Consider the following 22,021-nt stretch of genomic DNA (forward strand, 5'->3'; position numbering starts at 1 on the left):
CTTTCAAGGAACTTCTTGCCAGAAAAGGGCAAGAGACCCGATTCACAGAAAAGGGAAATTAAATTAAGTAAATAAAGAGATGCTCAACCTCACTTATAATCGTAAAAAGGCAAAATTAAACTATGAAGTACAAATAACATCCACCAGATTGGCAAAAATCAGGAAATTTGTTAAGAAAAAAAGAAATCATCGTGCAGTATTGGTGGGGACATAAACCTAACAACAAGCTGCAGGTTTCCTAGTAAAATCAGTATGCTTACATCCCAAGATCCAGGCAATTCTGCTTGTGGACAATATTGCCTCAAGAAACTATCACCAACAGATTCAATATATCTAGGCTCCTTAGGGGGAGAAATGAATACATACTGCATGAAAGCCAAAAATATTTATAAAATGTTTTTTTATAAAATTTATAAAAATTTTGACTCTTCCATGTCCCTATTTCCAAACACATATTCTCTATGGCTGTAACTTAACCCTTGCTGAAACGATAAAACGAAAGGTAAGACTAAACAAAGTGTGATCATTTCTTTTCACCGGTGAGGTTAAGGACAAAGAAGCAGATGTAAAAAAGGGACTGTTCTAGCATGGGGAATCAGAAATCTGAATCCCAGTCCAGGCTTTAGCTTGTTTCTGTGAATTGGATAAGTTACCATCTCTGCCTGCCTCAGTTTCTTCATCTATAACACAGGGATATTACCTATCCTGCACAACACCAGGAGGATTAGAGATAATCCATGTAAAGTGTCTGACACATATGAGGTGTTCGATAAATCAGAAGTGACTTTTTTCTTTTAAAACCAGAAAAAAAGAATATCATGCACTAACCCTAAGAGGTTTGGGTGCTCAGCCTAACCTGTCTTAAACAGAATACCAAAATCACAGCAAGAGGCATGGAAACCAAAGAGACTGATTCAATGGGAACTTATATGTCTGTTTTTTCCACTAAAGAATAGGGATAAATAATATCTCTTTTCACATACTTATCAAAAACTGTAAAGGTTAAGGTTGGGAGGAAGCTTCTTTTAGCTTCTGGGAAATGAATATAAGGCTGCTGCTGGTGGTACTTAAGACAGTGGTGATTGTGCAACTCGTGTCAGAGTCCTGACTCAACAAACGTAAGGACGGAGTATTCACAGAAGTAATGTAGGGAAAATGCTCTTGGGAGAATTCCAGTTATCCGTGACTGAGTAATCTAAGACTTCAAAGCGGACCATGAAAAACAACCTCAAAACAAAATCAGATCCAAAGTCAGGACTTTACACATCATCTATTTAACGGACACCAAAGAGGGAAATCTCCACCTGGGAATCTTGATAATCTGGTGGCTAATGTACTGTACATTTAAATTCCCATCTCAGCATTTCCAGCCTGGAGCAGTTGTTTTACTTTGGCCCTGATTTCCCACCCTATGGACTTCAAGGTGCTGGCAAAGGTCAGTACACTGAACCGGTCTCACATATATATGTAATACTACTTTATAAAAACAGGAAGATGCTGTGGTCATTATTTATAATATATACTCAGTTGAGTGATATTAATAGTACCTGTGTCACTAAATATCAGCAACCAGAAATAAGAAGTAAAACTCTAAGCAAGTCAAAATCTTTGAAATCTTTAAGTATTAATAAAAGCTTCCTGATTTTTGTAAGGGTTGAGAACCACTGCTTTAAAGGTTACAAATTCCAACAGAAGACAATTTTTATTTTATGATAGACATGAAAAAAAGGGAATGTTTTGAAAAGATGAAAATCCTAACACATTTATCTCCATCCCTTGTCCTCTCTTGGTCATAAACTTTTCCTTGGCATTTAACATCAAAGCTTGTTATGCTTTCATTCCTATTCACAAGCCATTGCAACTGTCCCACACAGAAATGGCAGTGCACTGTGTATTAAGAAAATATACATATTTCATTCCTTACTTATAAAAAGAAAAATCACTCACTTTATCTCTTTCCTCCCCCAATTTCTCCCCTTCTCCTGATACTCTGACATAATTCTAAGGAGGAGAAGTTATAGCTCAATGTAGATATTCCAGTTGTTGAAGAGAAAATAAATCTTTTATCCAGCATTTCCCAGTGAAAATGTACTCCCCATTTTAATTTATATCCTTTTCAATGCAATATAAAATATTAGCTAAAGAGAGGCTTAACTTTAAGCATTGCAAAGATAAGAAAAATAAACTTATTTCCATCTGAGGAGTACTACAAAAAGACTTAATATATAATTTAAAGTATATACAGGTTTGCCAGTGTCTTTCCATAACATGACCTTTCCTTTCTTCCCTTCTTTCTTTCAAGTAATCTCTATGTCCAACATGGGGCTCGAACTCACAACCTCGAGATCATGCTCTACCCACTGAGCCAGCCAGATGCCCCTGTAATATGACCTTGTTAGTGGGTATCCCCAACTGGGGGAGTGGGGGAGTTGGGAGAGCTATGTATGGTGGTGGTATGGTAAGTATGGCAGTGGGCTATAGAGAGTCACACACATCATTTTTTAATTTAGTATTTCTTTTCTGGGACATAAAGTGTTCTAGGGGTAAACCAGAAGTACTGTTTTATTCTTAAAAAGATATAATATGCTAATCTGACCCTCAAAAAGATACTGGCCACTAAGACCTGACATACAATTTCTGTAAATTAAAATATGCCGTTAGAATTTTGGCAGCAGAAAACAAATCACATTGATGCAAGCACAGCTAAATCTAGTTACTAAAACAGAGGAAGTGGGGCGCCTGGGTGGCTCAGATGGTTAAGCGTCTGCCTTCGGCTCAGGTCATGATCCCAGGGTCCTGGGATCGAGCCCCGCATCGGGCTCCCTGCTCCGCAGAAGCCTGCTTCTCCCTCTCCCACTCCCCCTGCTTGTGTTCCCTCTCTCGCTGTGTCTGTCAAATAAATAAAATCTTAAAAAATAAATAAATAAATAAATAAATAAATAAAACAGAGGAAGTGTAAATTTCAAATGGGGGGGGGAACACCACAGAGAAACCCCTGAGCTCTGGGGGGAGAGAGTGGGAAAAGATCTGAAGATGTAGGTAAAGCTAGTCTCAAGTCAGTTTTACCAACTCCCTTGGAATGGCGAAAGACCCCTGAATCAGCATTGCCATCTCTTCCTTAGGTGGCAACTTTCCAGATTACAGAAGGGCCAGGACTACAAATCAAAAGACTTGTTGAAGTCCCAGCATTTCCATTTACTAATATGACCACGGACAAGTCACATTTTATCAGCCTTAGTTTCCTCTCTCCATAAAATGGAGTACATGAGTCCTATTTCACCATACTATTAAAGGGAATAACAAATTATAAATGAGATCTAGAAAATGTGCTCTGTAAACAGAAAATGAGGATCTTAAGATCAGTTATCACTATTCCTAGGTTATTACTTAATTATTAGTAAATTCTGTTAGGGTAGGAGTAAATCCTGTTTCTAAATAGGGTACAAGTTCAGAGAGTCACAAAGGCTGTTCTATTTTATCTTGAGGTACAGCGACCGATGTTCAACAAAGTCCTCAAATAAATTAATGAACTGGAGGGCCAGGAGCATACTCGGGTATAAAAGTACTATGGTGGTACAGGCCATTCAAGAGTCTCTCTCACTGACTTGTTTTCACTTTTAGTCTTGTCATGTATTTGGCAAGAGAAGAGGCATCAACACAGACATACCACAATGAAATTCACATTTAAGAAGCCCACGTCCATCTATCTAGAGAAAAGATAAAATTAATTGCTCAGCTCTTATAATGTATCTTGACTATTTACTGCTAACACAATCATGCCAATTATTGATATTATCGCAAGGCTTAGAGCAGCTGCATTTTAAAACTGATTAAAGTTCCGAAGGACTACTGGAATAATGGGATCACAGAATTCAAATCACTTCTGGGGGCCAGGGAAGGGGGGAGAGGACAGTACAAATTTACTAGGCTCCCTGACTACAAAAGATTTTCCTTTCTAAGCAAAATAAATTACACAGGAAACATGTTTTATTACAAAAAGTACAAATTAGAACGGCATAGCTAGCATGTGATGTCATGAATTTAAATCTACAACTAACCCTGCTTCCTGAGGCAGCCTGGCCGCCCAATAAGGTGAAGGAGCTAAATGCATGTGGTAGTGGGATTATGCATATTCCCCCGGTGTTGCAGAAAAAGACCCTTCCTTGCAGACTCTCACTTTCCTCCCCTCTAGTCATTTGTTCACATCCCTCCTCCAAAACAGAAGAGTGAGAGGATACTACTGACTTTCACATTGTTCAAAAATTGCATTTGAGGCCAATCCGCCCATCAAACTGATTCTTCTCAACCATCCAACCTCCCTTAGTGACCCTCCACCAGACTGGAGTTTCACCAGGTGGATAAATATAGGCAGAGAAACAAGGCCAGGCTTTCATTAGGGGAAAAGTCAATCTGACTTAGTCTGCAGAGACAGGAGCTGCCAGGGAAACGAAGAAGCACAAAGTCTGTGCCTAACACCAACCTCTTCTCTAGAGGTTTGCTCTCCACCTATGAGCATCTGAGAACGAGCAAGATATGGATGGATGTGAAACTATCATCTACTTGGTGAATTTGAGAAAAGTCATTCTCAATTTTACTCTGATGGAAAATGGAATATAATGAATAAAGATATCTGACTCATACCTTTAATAGGACCTTCTGTCTGAGCAAGGGAGCCTGGCTAAGAAACCACAACTGCAGTTAACAAGCCAGACACCAGACTAAACACCTCAGAACTAGCTGTCCCTCATTCCTGGTCGCTACCTTTCCAGCGTGTCTGCATCACTAATTCCTCAGTTCCTGAAAGCCTGGCTCCCCCCTCACTGGCCCCCCCAATCCAACCCCCCCCAAACAAAACAAAACAAAAAATAACAACAAAGTGGGGCTCTGCTGAAGAGGTGGGATTTCGGAGCCTGGGCACCAAGACTCTGGTTCCTCTTTCCACCTTACACTTCGTCCGCCACTCACCCTCTCTCCCCTGCCCGGTCCCCACTTCTCACACACTACTCTTCTAACACCCAAGCCTCCCAGGGCCTTCCCGCAGAAAACCCCCGGTCAGCAAGGGAGCAACAAAGTGCCCCGCAGCGGGCAGCGGCAGGAGGAGGCAGAGAGGGCGGAGAGGGCAGCTGGGGACTCCGGGAAGCCTCCTGGGCACACGCAGCCCAGGCTGGAAAGCGCCCGCCAAGGCTAAGAGAGTGAGCTCCAGCAGGTCCCACAGGCAGCCGCCCAAAGCCGTCCCGCCCTCCCGCGTGGGTTCCCCACACCCGGGAGCGGCAAGGCCACGGCCAACAGAGACCCCTGGAGGCGAAGGCGGGGACGGGGGGCGCGACCGGGCACACGGTGTGCGGCTGCGGCGCAGAGCTGGAGAGCTGGCTCGGCAGCACCCAGGGGCGGCGGCCAGTGACAGCCCAGCGCCCGGTCCGCGGGCTCCCGACCTGACCACACGCACCTGGACCAGGCGGCCACCCTGCTCCCTCAGGGCGCTCTCTGGGGACTTGGCTTCAGGTGGGGGCTCCAAAGGCTGGAACCGGCGGCGACGGAGACTTCACTCCTCCATCCTGGGACCCGGCGGCACGTTACAGACAGCCGTGCACTTCCTGTTTGAAAACAGGGGCGAGAAAGAGCGAGAGATCCGAGTGTTGGCAGAATGGAGGGAGGGGCGCAGACCGGCTGGAGGGAGCACCGGGGGGCTGCGGGTTGCATAACTACCGCCGCCCCCGCCCGCCTCGCCATGGTCGCTCCAGGAGCTGTCCCCCGCGCCGGGCGGGCAGCGACCCGCCACACCGGCTCCCAGCGCGGCGGCTCCCTGCCGGCCCGGGCCTCCCCCTGCCGGAGGCCTCGCAGCCAGCGCGCAGCCGGCACGCTCATAGCCCTTCCGTTTCCAGCCCCTGCCCGGGTTCTCCCCTCCCCACTTGTACCGAGTCAAGGGACTGCACACTTCATCCCGAGCGCAGAGCGCAGAGCGCCGCGCCGCGTGTAGTCGGCCTCCGCTTTCCTCCTTTCCTGGCCTCTCCTCCCCGCCCCCGCCCCTGCAACAAAATCGCCGTGGGGAAGGTGTAAAGACAGGACCGAGCCTTTCCAGGGGAGTGGAGGCTGGATTTATGCAAAAATTTTAAGTGAATAGCCACATCCCAGTACATCCACTCCAACTCAGCAACTGAAGAGCCTCAGGATGGGAAATGACTTGTCTTGCGCCTGGCTGACTCAAAAGAAAGCGTGCACACAGCTGCCACAAACTGGGGGTGGGGGTGGGGGGGTGGGGGAGGGGAGTTCCAGGGTTCTGGGGTCTCTACGCGGAAAACCTCATCCTCACAGTACCCTAACATTCCATATACCAATTCCACACAGAAGATAATGGTACAGTGTACTGTTTCAGGAAACAAGTTAAGTACTTCTTTGTGCTTATGAAATCACAGAGCAGTTCCAAAATTCTGAGTCTGGGTTCACTGCTTTACCCTCTGACTTAGGTGAACCTCAGGGTAGTGTTTAAAAAACAGTGAACAGGTGGTTTAAAAATCTGCCATATGCAGAGCGTGCCAGCTCTAGGAGTTCATACGTGTGCTCAGTGCCGGGTTTCTGGGCTTCCAGGTGTGGATGGCTGTGCCCTGTGCCCTGCCTGCCCTTCCACACAAATCTCTAGGGTCACAAGGCATTTACAGGACTGTCTCGGATAAACAGTTCCTTTTATCATCAAGCTGATGCCTTAAATAAAAGTTATTCATCTTTCAAAACTCAGCATGGAGAGTAGGATAATTATTCTACATAAAAAGCCAAACTTTGACTGAAGCAGAAATTGGTGGTAAGCTCCTACTCTGTGCTAGGCAGCATCTCATTCTAATGTGCTCTTAGTTTTAACATTTCCCAACAGATCTACAAATGTCCTATTCTCATATTCCCAACTGAGGAAACACGGTCAGAGAAGTTAACTGTCCTGATGTCTCAGCTAGAAAATGGTCAAATGGAGAGCTGAATAACAGGTCTTTCCTAAGTATAAAATCTGGGCCATTTCCTCTACACTCTGCTAATTCTCAAAACAATAGTGAATCCCGGGAGAAAAATCAAGCCCAGCAACCATCTGTAATCCATTTCTTCATCTCCAAATGATCCTGCAGTTTACAAGCTGTAACCCCGTTGAACTAGCCAGGGTCCTTACCCACCTCAGTAACATGTACCTTGATTACCCAAGCAGAGGACACTGTGCTCTTTCCTACTACCTACTACTGGCTCTTTCAGCCTTTTCAGAATTACTCAGTGGCAAAAGTTCAAAAGGTGCGAGGATAGCCTCTCTTATGCCAAGGTACAAAGTCTGAGCAAGTTCAGAATCTAATCGGCTGACTAGTATTTGTTCCCTGAATTCTTTTTCTCTAACTGGGATTTTTTAAGAGGGCAAACAAAACAACACACAGATGGCCTCAACTTTTCGTGAAACTGTTGAAATTCTGTTTTCCATTTCCTTCTGCTTCAGCACTTAGCTCACGCTCACCTGTCAGTAGCACGCTATCAGCCTCCAGACAAGCCAAGAAACAGAGCACATGTAAAAAGGTGATTAAGAACCTTGGCAATGGCAAGACCCCGACACTTGCGGAGCCTGAGGGAGGAGGTGAGTGCTTTTATCCTGTGTCCAGATGAACTGCATCTCACTTGCCCCCTCACTAAGGAGCACATTCTGGAGTTGTAGACTGTGCAGGTGATCGGCCAAGGGCAGTCCAAGTGTAGCAGTAGGGTGGTGGCGGCGGGGAGGGGGCACGGGTGGGGGGAGGGGCAGAGATACAGTCTAATGAGGCCTTATTACTGAGGGGTCTCAGCATCCTTTTAGGGTCCAGCTCTGCTTTGGCTGCCACCTTTTACTTTCTCACAGTCCCTTGCTTCCCTGGACTTATCAACTCTTCACCTCTTTTCCCAGACTTAATGCTTTTTCCCAAAGCACTACCATTTTTACCCCACAAAGTACATGGTGGGAGGGAAGCATGTAGCTCAAAACTTATCTCACTTCTCTCTCATCTGAAACAACTCTGTCAATAATAACCATGTTTTTGAGGATACAATTCCATTTTAAAATACATTTTGGTATCCCTGCCTCCATTTTTGTTATTCATTATGACTCCAAGAGCCTAGAAGGAAAACCTCTGAAGAGAGGAAATTCTTCAGAAAAATCAAAGGAAACATGCTGAAATTAACCTGCATGGATCCCAGTGTACAGTTTGGGTAATACAACACTCCTATGACTGCATCAGTCCCAGACCTGTTTCCTAACAGCCACAAGGTCTAAGTATCTTTCTTTCCCATTGTTCAGCTATTCTCCTGCACCTTCTGTGTTTCATAGAGAAGTGTTTCTACCTTACACCTGTTGAGTAGAAAAAAAAAATTAAATCACAACCTCATAGGAAGAGAAAAAATATGCTCCCCAATAGGTACAAATCATGCCACAAGAGATAAAACTGATTTTGGAAGAATACTGGAAGTTCATTTTGAAAGTCTCCACTCCCTAAGTACAACAGTCCATGGATTAAGATGGCAACTTTGTGAAAGCCATTTTGGAGGTTCCAAATTAAGTGACAAGAGAAAGCTTCTCTGAGGACTAACAAGTGTGGAGGAGGAGATGATAAACTCATATCTTAAATGATACTGCTTATCCTTCTTCATCTTAAAAAGAAAGACGAAGACCTTACCTTGGTGGTTAAAAATGTTTGCCACAGACTTCATTGTATGAGGATTCCTGGTCATTATTACAGATGGATTTTGCAAACAAGAAAAAGAAAATTGACAAGAGTGCCTCTCTGTACTAGCAGCCTTCACATCAGTGTCCCCTGTCTGTCTGCACTTCCAGGGTGGCAATGCAACAGGCTTTTCTGAGAAGGAGGTCTCTGGCACTCACACTCACCTCCCAGCCTTTGCAAACCTGGGCCATGGCTTTCAAGGAAGATGTCCTCAGAGCCAACTGGCTGGCTTGATTGGCATTTACCCACAAAGGGTTATTAGCCATTTTCGAGGAGCCAGAGTGTCATTTTCCATGGCAAAAATGCAGTAGAAGGGTGCAAATCATTTTTTAAAATTCTGCCTGCAAGACAGTTTAGGGTCCCTTCTGGGCACAGTTTCCTGGCTCTGAACAAGCTGAGAAGGAAAGCACTGCTTAGAGCACCCTACAGCATGACTTAGAAGACCCCACTACAAAGCAGAAAGATAGGGCCAGGCTGATTACAGGCCTGGGCTGCTATATCTCTTGACTCAGTGCCTCGGTTTCCCCAGCTTCCAATCACACGTACAAATTCACCCATGTTCCACAGAATTAGTAACTTTACCTGGGACCCTCACATGCCCTGACCCCTGGATTTACAGATCTGCTTTTTCAGGGACGAGGCATTAATACTGTGTGAGAAGAAGCAGCAGAGTTCACAGATGTTAAGTCATTTTCTCAAAGCAGCAGGTAATGGAGCTAAAACTCACCCTGGGTCTGTTCTTCCTCCTTTTAACTGAAGAGAAACGAGTGGGTGCATCTTAGCTGTGGATTTATTATTCTGTGCTATAGAACTTTTACTCAGAAGACTCTTACTTTTCAAACACAACTTGTAACGTTCTCTCAGCTGCATCGTGTTACTTCATCACCTTGCCAAATTTCTCTAAAGTGTAAATTATAAACATGTATTTTCCAACAGGCCCACTGATTTTTAAACCCTAGCATGAAAATCCATAGAAATTAGGTTAAATATGCTCTGGGGCTGCAGCTGAACATTATTTTATAAAATAAATAAGATCCGCTAGTCAAACTGTGATGATGAAAAATCTCAATATATTTTTTCCAAGTTTCCCCTCTCATTCTTCAGTTAGTATGCAAATATATAAGTAAAGTAGGCCACAGTGGCTGATGTGCAGAGATTTTAAAGAGCATAAATATGAAAAGAATAGCAAGAAACCACAAAAGTTTGACTAAATGCAAATACCTGTATACAAGTTAAGAGTATTCAAAATGTTCCTGGCACAAACTGTTAGCAATGGACAGCCTTGGATTATTTACCGACTGTTGATCGTGATGTGTATTGTGTAGACTAAACACTGTGCTGTAAGACATTTTTCTTTGGAAAGCATGTTTTGTCTATTTATCTTCTGTAGTGGGTATTTCTGCTTCCTTATTAAAAAAAATACTTAGGGGCGCCTGGCTGGCTGGTCAGAAGAGCATGTGACTCTTGATCTTGGGGTTGTAAGTTTGAACCCCATGTTGGGTATAGAGATTACTTAAAAATAAAATCTTCAAAAAAAATTTAATTCTCTTTGGGCACCCATTTAAAAAATAATCTATTAAAAATCCAACAACTTAAAAGGGTTGGCCCCAACAAGTCAAATAAATATAATGCTCACTACCAAGAAAATAATGTTCTTAAAAAGGATTTTAAAAATATATAAACATCTGATGGTAGAAAAATACATGAGTTGATAGGGAATACATTACACACGTCATTGTCTATCAAATGTATCAATTCTCAGTGATCTATTATAATGGAATCTTAAAGAAAAAAAGCAATTTGTGAAAAATTTAAGGTGACAAAGTCGGATAGTTGATTTTCATTTCCTTTCCTTTGCCTGTAATGGAATGGCTAAGGCAAACAGCATAAAAGAGTAACAAAATGCCTAGAAAATCCAGAAACATTATAAACTTTTGAAAGATTATTCATCAATGTTTAAACTAAACCAAATTCTAACCACCTGACATGTCTTGACTCAATTATTCCTGACAACAACCGTCTGAGGTAGAAATTAGCACTACCTCTGTATCACAGATCAGGAAACAGATGCAGAGATATCAATTTGTCCAAAGTAACACTGTTAGCAAATACCAGAACTTGGGCAGCCTGGCTGGCCATGGAATCTACTTTTAACCAACACATTTTACTACCAATAAGGCACAACTGGATTGGGCTTGCTTCTTCCAGCATGAAAGGTCATGGCAGAATAGTCCCATGGGAATGGCACAATGGGTATGGCAGATGAGAGGCTTAGAGTTTTTCCTTTTTGCAGCAAAAATGGTTGTAAGTGGTAAGGGATATACAGCCAGCTACATGTTGCTGGGAAAAAAAAAAAAAGGAATATGGGAAAGAAAGGAAAAGATATTTGTGGAATGGAAAAGCCTCAGGAAGAAGAGCTGCTTCCTCGCCTTGAGTGGAATCCTGGATTGCAAGACTCCAGGATCGCCTGGCTACAGCACAGGGGAGTTAGCAAGGGAAGGGAATGCAATGAACCCCATGTACTTTGATCTTCCTGAAGCATTTGATACAATGTCCCATGAAATCAGGATCACTAAATCAACTGAAACTTATGTGGCAACAAGAACCACACAGGAGTTAAGCAGGCTAGAAAGAAAAACACTGGATATATCTACTAATATGATGAAGAAAAGAACCACAAGGAACAGTGTTCAAAAGTAACTTGGAAATTACTCACACCGTTATAATCAAATGTACACATAGCATTAATTTGGGCGGTGTAAAAGGGCAAATGAGGGCGAGCCAATTGAATCCGTTAAATTAACAGAGAGGTGAAGAAAAGCAATTCACTTTCATTTTTGTGCTCCTTTTAATTTTCAGGGAGGGGCTAGGATGTCCAATGGGTACTAACCACCTCTAGACCTGAAATGCCGAGGCTGAGCTAAGTAAAGTAAGCAACGGCAAACTGGATAGGTTTACAATTTCTGGACCTTAGGTTTGAACTTCAAAAAGCACGATCCCATTATTCCACAAACCATGTAAAGTTTCATGAGAAATAATATTCCTTTCACAAGAAGACTCTGTTAGCAAAATTCAAAGAAACAAAGGGGCTCAAAGGCTGAATTTGGAGGTCAGATGAAAAAGTCAGTAGTGTATGTATCATCTGGCCCCACTACAAATAGGCCACACAAGCAGAAGGTCATGAGAATGGTTTGCAAACACACGGCAGGATAAAGAGCAGCGGAGAAGGAAGCGAGAAGAGAGCTAAAACTTGAACTAACATTATTTTTTTAAGCATAAATTATAATTTCTAATTTCTTTAATGTTGAGAAATTGCTTCTCCCTTGGTAGAGCTGCCTGCCTTCCCAGCAGAAATTAGACTTTAAACGTCAGTAGTTATTTAGAACTCGAGAAATGGGAGTAAAAGAGGTCTGTAACATTTGGGGAAAAAAATGGCTTAAGTTCAGGCTGGCTCCCAGGAAATGTACAAGTGAGCAGCACTTCATTCAACTCCTAAGAGACTGGACTGAACAGGGAGCCCTGCAGCCTCCAGAACTCACGCTCTGAGAGACTGTTGATGAACAGTCACCAAGGAAATCCTACATATTCCCTTTCCTTCCAAACAAAGGAAAAAAGGCAAATTTAACACAAAGCCATAAAGATTAGAGCCGTACTACATTCTAGATATGAATGGGAAAATGACCAAGTTCTGAAATTATCTTCCCCAAGCGTTGATTAGTGGCCCCCTCCCATGGTTTAAAAAATTATCCACACAATGACAAACCCATTAGGCTCAGCCCAGACACCTCCCCCCCAACTCAGAAGCACCTGCAGGATCCTTTAAACACAATCATCCAGGCCAGGCCCCACCCCGGATCTACACCATCAGAATCACTGCTGGGGGTTAATGTGTGAATCTGTCCATTTAAGAAACTCCCAGGGGGCCCTAAGGTGCAGCCTGGTTGGGGAACCTCTGCTGCAGACATTCTACTCCTTTCTTCACTCAACCACCAGAACTGCTGAAGTCAGAGACTGGAGCAAATAATGTCTCTTCCCATGGACCTTTAGTGGAATAACCTTCCAACGCAATGGAATGAAGTCCAAATTCCTTAGCAGGACACTCCAGGCCCTCTGTAATCTGTCCCAAACTGCTTTTCTGCTATCCTTTCTTCCCACATCCCTCCTTCTGTCACAGCACCGCCTCCAAACACATTCCGTGCTTCTTTCATGTCTCCATACTTTGCCACCTGTACCCCCTCAGCCTTCCACCCTTTCTCTACCATCCTTTAAGGCCCTGCTCCAGTTAATTTTCCGAAATGGCTTTTTTGTGTGTAAAATCTTCTCTGATCTTTCCTTTTTTTTTTTTTTTAAAGATTTTATTTATTTATTTGACAGAGAGAGACACAGCGAGAGAGGGAACACAAGCAGGGGGAGCAAGAGAGGGAGAAGCAGGCTTCCCGCTGAGCAGGGAGCCCGACGTGGGGCTCCATCCCAGGACCCCGGGATCATGACCTGAGCCGAAGGCAGACGCTGAATTGACTGAGCCACCCAGGCGCCCCTTCTCTGATCTTTCCAGTCAAAAATCAAGTCTCTCCTTCCTCTAAGCAAATGTTCAAAAAACAGGAGCCTACCATACACTGCACCCGGTGCTAAATTACACTAAACCGTTCGCATGCTGAGAGCAGGGGCGTACGTAACTCCTGTCTTATATTGTGGATGAGGGACAGTTCCTCCAGGTACTTAATAGCACTGCAATCCTTGGTAGGTTATCTAAACACATTGTGCCTCAATTTTGTTATCTTTGAAAGGGAACAATGACAAATGATACCTTCATGACTGAAGTGAAGATGAAGCATAAAAGAATGTTTGGCTCAATATGGACTACCTAAAAATTCACCAAGAGGACAGCTTTTCCTTATTATTATTAATTTGTGTTTCCTATGCCACAGGAATGTACTGCAAGACCCAGTGCTCAAAAAGCATTTGTTGTCAAATAAGCAATGATTTCTCAATGCCCTTTCTCCTTACCCAATTTTGTTCTGTCATGAAGGGTATTTCATAGTATTTCTAGTGACAAGTCATCCCTTCCTCCCCCTTTGTTTCCTTCAAAAATCACTGTACAAAATTCTAATGAACAAGCCCTGTCAGTGTCCCTCCTACTCCAGCCTGACTTTGTGCTCTGAACTACAGTCACTGCCTACAGCCACAGTGTCGCTGCCCAGAGAATCGCCTGCTTCACCCTTACAACAAACGGCACTTTGTAGACAAACTGGAGGCGAGCCCAAAGTAGGAGGGGGAAAAGCCAAGGAAAAGGAAAGTTTGGGCCAGAAACTGAGTTGACACCCGCACGATCATCCACACTGTAACACAGGTAAGGAGAGAACAGGAAAGGAAAGACGTTCAAATCAACACAAACCTTCCCGAGTACTCCCAAGCATCACCCCCGCCGCTCACCCATGGACAATGACTTCCAGGGCTCACGAAGGCCACGATGGTCCCCTCACTGCCTAACACATACGGCTACTGTTGTTGACAAACAACTGTCCTGTATGATAGGACCTGCTCTTTCTCAAAGCAATCATACTGCCGTTACTATCCCCTCCATCATTCCCATGGAGATGAAATCCAATGAAACCCAACGTGAAATAAATCCAAGGCCCCACAGGCAGCAGAAGCCGGGGCCACCACCAGATCTCAAGTCCTCAAGCCCCAGATCCATGGTCCTCCCTCCCACTGCCTTACATTAAGTGCGAAAAGCAATTTTCAAAATGTTCTCAGAAGCACTCCAAATCCACTAGTTGTAAAGATAAAGGTAAAACTGTTTTGTGCTCTTAAAAACAATTCTGGTGAGGGCTGTCAGCAGCAGCGAGTCCCCAGCGGCAGCCCTGAGGAGGGTCTGTGCGGTATGCCAGCACGCCGTTCCAGGAAGATCTGCAGCTTTCTGTTCCTGGATGGAAACTGTCTCCTGACAACTCTGTTCATTCGGTTTGGGGAGGAGTGACTGGGGAACGAGCAAAATTGTCATTCTTTTTTCAAATCCAATCTAGATCCTGAGTTTAAAACCGAGGTGATGTGGGAAGCAAATCTGTGATCCTTGCTGTGAGAGAGCACAAGAGGCAGTAATGCAGTCCTCAAAAGCATGGATCCTGAAGCCACTGAGGGCCCGGGTTCCCATCACTGCTCTGCCACTGCCAGTATTATGGCCCTGAGTCCCTCAGCTGCTCAAGGTCATGGAGAAGTGCAGCCAGCCTGTGGAACTGGGCCTCAGTGTCCTAGGCTACACAGCACGGGGGTGGAGCAAATGAGCTACTCCATGCGAAGTACTCCGAACAGTGCCCAGTACGTGTGATACTACATAAATGTTTCCTATTATTATTTCCAGAATGGAACTGGTCTCTAAGATCGTGTTTGTCAAGTGTATTTTATCAGAAGGTTCAAGAAGACTTCTTGTATAAATTTGTTTATCCATAATGCCCCAAACCAGGACAAAGATTATTTACAAGTTTCACTTCCTGGTAGGATCTTCCAGGATTTCCATCTGTGGACTAGAGTCCCTGGAAGAACAAACAGTGGAATTTGAAGAATTCTTCTTCCCAGCAATAGAGCAAGGAAATCTGCACCCATTCTCTCAATACTGCAAACCGGCTTCCATAATAAAAAAAAAACAAAAACAAAAACAAAGACCTTCATTGCATTAAACTAATGCGGGGGGGGCACATTTTTAAAAATGCGGTTTTTATTCTGAAAGCAACCAAAACATTAAAAATTTTAAAGTTACACCAGCTGAGAGGGACATGGTTCAGCTCACACAGGGATGACAGTCCCAGGGACTGGAATAAAACCTGCTGATGAATCAAAAGATTCCTTTCCCAGAAAATGCTGAAATTCCAGGAACAATGTGCTATACTTGGGATGATTAAGAGAACAATGCTCTTAAAAATCCCCTCAGGCTAGGAGCCTAGCCTCAGCTCCTAACAGAGATCTGCTCAAGGATCACCTCTCCTCCTCTCAGAGGGGCCATGTATAGGACACATTCTTAGGAAGCGAAGGCAGGCTCTTCCCCAGAAGAGCAGATACAACTGACGACAGCAGCACTAGTCGGGTCACAGTACACGTCTGAGGTCGTGCCCTGCACAGGGGCGCCCCGCCAGGGAGCAGGGGCAGAAACCCAGCCCCCGCTGTTCCCCGACTGGGCAGCTGCCGGCGTGCTGCCGCTGACTTCACACTAAGGGACTGTGGGGGCTGCTCCAAGTCGTGCTGAGCACACAAGCCCTCCATGAGCAAAGCAAGCTGGAGTCCAGAGCCCTGTGGGAGCTGGGGGCTGCCGGGTGTACCCCCTAGGATGCCGCTGCGGTTTGTCTTCCAACAATAGCCAACTTTCTGCAGGGCGGACATTGGCCAGCTCTCCTGGTTTCCTTTTGGTTATCAGCTGCTCTGCGGTCTCTTCTTTTCCTGCCTCTGTATTCTCCTTTCTGACGGGAACTCTTTCCCTTCCTTTCCACTCCAATTCTCCTTTTGCAGAAGCCGCAACACAAATTAATGCGCACCCACGAGGAACGGCAAAATAATGGCACTCTGCCCACCCACATAGATTCTACACTACTTCCAAACATTTATCGGGTCACAGTTTTCCCTTTCTCATGTAAGGACTCTTCTGGTCTCTCCTCTCTATTACCCCCAAATCAATTTTGAGATGTAAATAAATGCTCCTCTTCCCTTATCTTCAGGGGGTAGATGATCTTTCTTCACCTCCAAGTGGCGCTTACCCCTCAGTCTCTACTCCTGGGCCCACCTGCCCCCTTCGCCCCCATACCCGCATCACCTTGGCCTCGCTGCTTCATTCCCAAACTACATGTTTCTCCCTGAATCTCTTACTCCTCAAGCAAGACAACCCTTCAAATGCATTCACTCCAGATATAACAAATTTAAAGGGCAGAAATTGTTACAAGTATGGGGCTTCTGTTGTTGTTTTTCTGCTGTGTGCGTGTATGGGGGTGGGGGGACCGGGCGCGGAACAATGAAATCAAGTTTTGATCTGTTTCCATTTAAACTGACTGTCAAAGTGTACTGTGCTTTTATTCACATCCCACCCTTCTGTTTACCTGGCCACTAAGGGCTATCTATCTCTAAGGGCCTAAGCTTGCAGGCTGTATCCAGCCCACAAAGCCATTTTGTTTGGTCTGCAGGAAGTTCTTATTTAAAATGTTGAGCTAGCCAATCTTTTAAAATCAGGAGATTTTAAAGTAATAATCCAGATTTCTGGCTTACAGTGAAAAATCAGAAGATCTGGCAAGACTTGCCCACATTCCCATATGGCAACAATTGGCTGCTGAACAGATCAGCTAAACAGAGCCCCTTTAGACAGACCTGCACTTTCTAGTTCAGCCCAGGTCCACCCCACTCCCTCCTGATCACCCTACCCTGAGGCTGAGGACAAGCTGCCACAAATCATCTTCGGAGAGGCCTACTTCAGGCAGTGCCTGGTATGTGCTTGAGACCCCAGGGCAAGGCTGGCCTCCAACTCTAAGTCTCCCTCTGGTTAGTGCAGAAACTACAGATACAATTACAAAGTTTTGGCTTCGTACAGAATTTGCCACGTACAAATAATGTGTAAGGAAAAGAACTGAGAGAGAAGGAAAATGTACCATAATAGAAAGACATCTGAAAAGAACTAGGTTAAAGAGAAAGAAAAGCATCCCTCCCTCTCTGGGGGTGTGTGTGCATGGGATGGGGGTGCGTTTGTGCAAGCTGTGTTAACACTGCAGACCCTCTCCTGATCTGTACTTTATTATTGGCTGAATGTTAGTGTGAAAAATAAAACCGCTGAAGCAGAAATTCTAAAAGAATGAATTCAATCCCCTGAAGTGATTATACTGGAGTAGAATACATCTATAAATGGAGTATGTATATGTGATACACGTATATGGATACTGATTTGACTCGTTGTTTAGCGGACATAGATAGGATGATTGTTTCAGTGCAGATGTTTGCTATGGCATTAATTTAGCAAGCACTTGGATGTAACACCTTACAAACACGAGCTCCGTCTGTATATACTTATGGGCAGCAGTCACTGTTAAGGTCCTATCTCCTGAGAATTATACGCCTATGACGTATACCACTACAGGTGGCACTCCATCACCAACACTGAGGACAGGAGAATAGGGCTAGAGGAGTCTCCACAACAGGTGATTTTAAAATACTCTCTCAGTTCTAGGATAAACTTAACCTCAAGTGGTTTTACTCTGACTGGCACTTTTGAGAACACTGCGCTGGTGACAACACGGGCCTGGAAGCCAGGAGACCCAGGCACCACTACAATCCCCTCTTCACAGCCTGTGTTCCCAGGTTCAGATCTGATCCCTGAAATGAGGAACACGAGCCAGACAGGTTGTAAGGTCCCTCTGCACCTCAAAGTCCCATTCTCTTATTTGTTTTTTTGGCAAGAATATGAATAGGTATCATAAAATGAATACAAAGAAATACAAGAGAAATGAGAACAGGAGATAAGAGAACCGGCTTTGAAATGACAAGTGTAGTTTCAAATTCTATCTCCACCACCTCTGGTTTTTTTGCAAACCACATAACCTCTCAAGCCTCAGTTACCTCATCTGTAAGACGGGAGTAGTCCACTTTCCACTCAGGATTGCTCTGAGGATTGAATGAGAATGCATGTAAATTCCAGGGCATAGGCTTGGACAATCAGGAAATGCCTAATAAATAGTTATTAGCACTAATTTGGGGTATTCCACAAATCGTCCAATTGCTTCTTGAGCAGTTAAGTTAAAAAAAAAAAAAAACCTAGCTGTATCTAATAATAAATTGATTTTTAAAGCTTATCAGTTGGGTAGCATCACGGAGAACATTTTCCAAAGAATTTTAATTTTCAAATACTTCTTAGAACTAAGCTTGGAACAATCAGTGACGAGAATTTTGACTGATGGTACTTCATACCCGAAGTGATGGGCATGAACCTGTCCTGTCTCCATTGCATGAGATCTGGAAAGGCAGCTCTTGGGTGATCAACAGCCTTCAGAGAGAATGGCTGTCTTGCACTTCCTTTCTTCTCCTGCTTTGTAGAATTCATTGCAGTGTTGGTGATCTGTTGATGCGGAGATTTAGCAAAGGAATTTATGGGTTGCTGGGGAAGTGAAGCCTTCTCTGGCAATGTTCCTAACTGTTACCAGCAAGCAGAAGAGGAAAGTAAAAAGGGTTTTAAGAAATGTTCATAATGGAATCTAACGGTGACATGCATGAGCCGTGCCCAGCAGCAGGTATCCACAAGAGGATACGGACATCTTGAAAACCTCAGAGCAGTGGTTGTTCCAGACTTGATTTCAGACTAGTAAAATCTGAAAGGAAGACTGTCATAAAATTGCCAGGGCTTAGGCGACCAAGAAATGATAGGAAAAAACCAAACCACCACCATCCTTCACAAGAGGAAAAACAGTAATACCTCAAAGCAGGAAGAACCCAGATTTTTTTTTAAAAAGACCTTTTAAATGGAATAAACTCAGCATCAAAATCAAAACTGAAAAGTTTGCCACATTGCCTCCCTTCTTTTCTTTCCCCCTAGCTGGGGAACTGTCACCACGGACCCCCTCTGGAATGGCCTTCCAGTTGGCCCCATTATGCCATCCGGTGAGGGATGCAGCACCTCATGGGAGCACGAAGGGCCACACTGTGAACCATCCAGTGTCTTGGTCATCACCTTCCAAGGATACAGATGTATCCTTAGAGCTCCATGTTTGTCTTAGTAACTAATTGTGAGCCTGTCAGCCACAAATGTTTCGAAACCTTATTGAGAGTGTCTTCAGTCAGTACCCAGCCTTTGTGTAGGCTCTGTAAGACAGTGGTTCTCAGTCTCAGCTCTACATATGGAATCACTTGGGGGCAGAGAGAGCTCTTTCCTTTTTCTCTTTTTTTTTCTTAAAGATTTTATTTATTTATTTGACAGAGAGAGAGACAGTGAGAGAGGGAACACGGGCAGGGGGAGTGGGAGAAGGAGAAGGAGAAGCAGGCTTCCCGCGGAGCAGGGAGCCTGACGCAGGGCTCGATCTCAGAATCCTGGGATCATGACCCGAGCCGAAGGCAGATGCTTAACAACTGAGCCACCCCGGCGCCCCCAGAGAGAGCTCTTTTCAAAATGAAACTCCGCTCCCAGAGATTTTGATTCAATACCTAGGGCTCAAGTAACTTTAAAATATTCCCCAGGCTGACTTGGATGAGAGCCAGGCAGGGCTGAGGAAAACTGGTGCCGTATTTTTTTTTTTTTCTCCTTCATCCTGAATTTAGGTATTACAAAGCTGTAAGGTACACCTCTCTGGGCCTTCCTTCAGGGGACAAACATGAACGGAGGGCCTGCCATGTGCCAGGAACTAGGAAATCAGTGGAGAACAAGACAGATACGCCCCTGCCCTCACCACGTGGACAGGTACCGGGGCAACAGACAAGGAGGTGGGCAACTGAAATACCACTTTCAGGTTGTGGCATGGGATGAGGTGAACATTCCAGGTTCCTCCATCCTTATCCGTGTGGTTTCATGGGTTTCAGTAACATCTCCCGATCTTCTTTCCAGATACTAAAAATCCCGATATTTTTATCAGAAAAGCAGATGGGCAAGGCCCTGTCCTGTGGAGCTTCCATTCTAGCAGGAATGCCTACATTTTCTAGGTACCATTACATTGCTTGTCCCAACTCCATGGTGCTTCCTAAAGTCAGGTGCCCCAGCTTTGAACAAAGCACAGTGGAAACTCAAATAAGATTGTTTTCTGTTTGGTTTCCACAATCTTTTTTTTTTTTTTTTTTTCAAAATCTTTTTGATGGAGCTTAGCATTTCCTGTCTTTTTTAATCTGCGAGAGCAAGTTGGGACAACACTGTGAAAGTGTTTTCCAAGTCCTTTCCTGGGTCTTGCCACCAAAACACCACCCTCTGACAGTTCCATAATTTCTTAGTACCTGACCTCCTATTGCCCAGAGAAACTCACCTGCAAATCTTCTGATGACTCACATATCCTAATACGGTTTCCCTGGAGTAAATCCCCATTGGTTAGTTATTTCATAATTCAGAAGAGCTTGCTGTCATCTGTAAACCTAGAAACTCCACTGTGTGCTCCTTCTTTTGGATCAATTATGCAAATAAGGCCTGAGGGACCCACTGTTTACACATCTCCAAGCAGAGGGGAAATCTTTATCCTTAGCCTTTATTTTATTTGTGGTCTTTAAGGCCGATGAATTCTAATGCCTGCTCTGTCACTTCACGTGTAAGCCACAGCTAGTCACATCACTTCCCTGGGCCTTGATTTTCTCATCTACGAAATTCGAGTGTTGATACCTTCTATAAAATTCTACCTTTCTATTCAAATAGTACATCACATCCTTAATTCCAAGGTGACTTCAAGTTTGATACAGCCCTTAAGAGTATAAAAGGACAATACCTAGGGGTTTTCCAATATTTTCCTCTCTCAAGAAATCTCATACCTTCACAAAACATCCCTTCTCTCAGGAAAATCCCTCATCTCCAGAGGACATGGACAGGTGTCCCACGTGGACGAGAACGGAAAGGAGAGCAAACAGACTGACCATCTGGACAGACAACACACCAGCGGGGGATTAGGGCACAATGGACATTCCTAACAAAGAAGGTGCACAGGTTAGCTATGAGATCTGGAATTCTGTTCTAGCGCTCTCAATGATGTTAGATGGCTACCACCCCAAACAAATAATTTATTTAAATCTAGTTTGTTGAATAGATCTAGAACATTTAGGGGACTTGGCACTAAGTTCTTTCTGAACTGCCTGCTTCAAAAAACACTTGAGCATGGTGATTTCCTAATGTCATTTCAGAGATGACATGTGAAATCTGGTAAGTATGAAATTATACCAATGACAAGTTAAACCCCAATTCTGGGGAAAAACGCTTGTTTCTAATCCCCAATCCTCTCTCCTTCCCCAAATGTAAAGCTGTCAGTAATGAAGTATTTTGGGCGTACTAACAAAAAGAAAAGGAAAAAAAAAGCTTGGCCCGAGTGGGAACCAAGTTCATATGTGTTTTTTTCAGTACCACTTATCCTATTTACCTCTTCACAAATTTCAAAAGCAACTCTGATCTGGAAAGCTTCAGATTTACACAGAACATTAGAAATTCTCTTCCAGATGTCTAAACAGTATTACAAAGACCCCAGAGGATGGAGTACTAATTTCAGAAGCTTGCAACAGACTCAAATAATTTCAAAGGGGCATCACAGGTGCAAACATTTGCAAAAGCTAAATGCAATGTAGTTTGACCACAAACACAGATTTCTCAGAAGCCCCTACAGGCCAGTCAA

At 44.1% G+C, this 22,021-nt stretch overlaps 1 protein-coding gene across 3 annotated transcripts in view; it reads right to left on the minus strand.

The window, feature by feature from the left end:
• LRRC8D (leucine rich repeat containing 8 VRAC subunit D) overlaps positions 1-22,021 on the minus strand; it is a 113,186-nt gene that overhangs the window by 86,454 nt on the left and 4,711 nt on the right. Inside the window, exons 1-2 of one of the 3 annotated variants that reach the window (XM_028087634.2) lie at positions 5,916-5,931; positions 5,447-5,594 (exon numbers count right to left, since the gene is read on the minus strand). The exons of 1 other annotated variant lie outside the window; for it this stretch is intronic. The gene's annotated coding sequence lies outside the window, so the exon portion shown is untranslated. Of the gene's footprint in view, positions 1-5,446; positions 5,595-5,915; positions 5,932-22,021 lie in introns of those variants that run through there. One more of the 3 variants, XM_028087633.2, reaches the window with a different exon arrangement.

The sequence above is a fragment of the Eumetopias jubatus genome, unplaced genomic scaffold, assembly GCF_037043125.1.
Source record: "Eumetopias jubatus isolate StellerSeaLion01/CBP00866 unplaced genomic scaffold, mEumJub1_p1.0 scaffold_4, whole genome shotgun sequence".
Classification (NCBI taxonomy): domain Eukaryota; kingdom Metazoa; phylum Chordata; class Mammalia; order Carnivora; family Otariidae; genus Eumetopias; species Eumetopias jubatus.